Raw genomic sequence first — 1448 nt, forward strand, 5'->3', positions numbered from 1 at the left:
TGTATCTATATACATTGAACACTAATTACACTCAAGTTAGATAAATAGAAAAGTTGTATATTTAATGGTCTAATACTATTTTAATAACTTAATAACTACCATAATCTAATGAAACACTAAAATGAAGAAGTTAATATAATTGAAATAGGAGTAAACAACAAAACTAACAATATTGTAGAGGACAAAACATATTGTAAAGAATACAATATATTATAGATAATCTTTATTTCATGCAAGTTGATTTTTCTATTTTACTTAGTGTAAATTATGTATTTAATTTTTTGCATTTTTCCTAGATAAGTTTCTTACTTACTTGTATTTGTTAGTACTTACATTTCTCTCATTTATGGTATTTATGTTAAGTAAGAAATAAAAGGAAGCAAATAATATATTAACAAAAAGAAAAGGAACATAAAGGCCAATTGGTCCAAACCACAATCCCCAAAACCTAATAAAAGCCCTTCAAACTCACTTTGTGCGTCCCCTTCCCAGCCGCCTCCTCCTGCATCCCCTTTCCTCCATTTTTCCATTTCCTTTTTCAACAACGCTTTCTCTCTTCACATGTACATAGCAAACCAACGGAATCATTGGCCAGATAGCCTGGCGCCTTCTCTCTTTCCAAGTATGTTTATATATTTACATCTTAGAATTTCTCAATCTCATACACCTACTTGATTTGAATTTTTGAATTTATATTCTAACAATTTGATAGATATTGTTCAGTATTGTGATAGGTATTGAGTGGAACCTAGAAGATTATAATGTAATGTTGGGAGAAGCCACAGTTCGTCGAAAAGACGTTACAAATAAAAATTAGATGAAAATCCATTCAAATTTTTTTAGAAAAGTATACAGGTTTGTTTTCTTATCTTGTTGCTTTGAATTTTCCCTCTTGTTATATGCTAAAAAATCTTGTAAAAGAATTATCTAGACATAGTTTTTCTCTCTCTCAACTTCTATTTACATTTATACAAATCAAACTTGCATATTTTATTAATGGTTCGCTCATTCTTTTGTGCTAATTTTTGTTTCTTTTGAATTTACAGGGTGCATTTTAATATGTTGAATGCAAGTAGATCAAACATCAGTCTTGATGCAAAGAGTGAAATTACTTCATCCTTGACCGCAGAAGATCATCTGGTGGCAACATCATCAATCCCCAGATCAAATACTTAGGAACTTAGTTTTGTTTTGATGTGGAACCCTTTAGAATTTTATAGATTATAGTTGAATAATCGAGTCTACTTTAGATAGATATATATATTTTATAATTAATTTTTGAAACTTTTTGATGTAAATTTGTATAATAAAGTGATATTCAAAGTTTATTATTGTGTGTTATATGGTTTGATCAAAGATGTATGGATATGGAATATTTGAAAATTTTAAAAATATTTAGTGAGGTAAAAAAGGAAAATAGCAACGCATAGGACAGAAACATTTATTAT

At 28.5% G+C, this 1448-nt stretch overlaps 1 long non-coding RNA gene across 1 annotated transcript; it reads left to right on the forward strand.

The window, feature by feature from the left end:
* Nucleotides 1-484: 484 nt before the first annotated feature.
* LOC107798725 (uncharacterized) lies at nt 485-1234 on the forward strand. The gene is made up of 3 exons (XR_001650979.2): nt 485-622; nt 724-855; nt 1047-1234. It is a non-coding gene; the product is annotated as an uncharacterized LOC107798725 (long non-coding RNA).
* The last annotated feature ends 214 nt before the right edge of the window (nt 1235-1448 follow it).

The sequence above is a fragment of the Nicotiana tabacum genome, chromosome 23 (assembly GCF_000715075.1).
Source record: "Nicotiana tabacum cultivar K326 chromosome 23, ASM71507v2, whole genome shotgun sequence".
NCBI classification, from domain to species: domain Eukaryota; kingdom Viridiplantae; phylum Streptophyta; class Magnoliopsida; order Solanales; family Solanaceae; genus Nicotiana; species Nicotiana tabacum.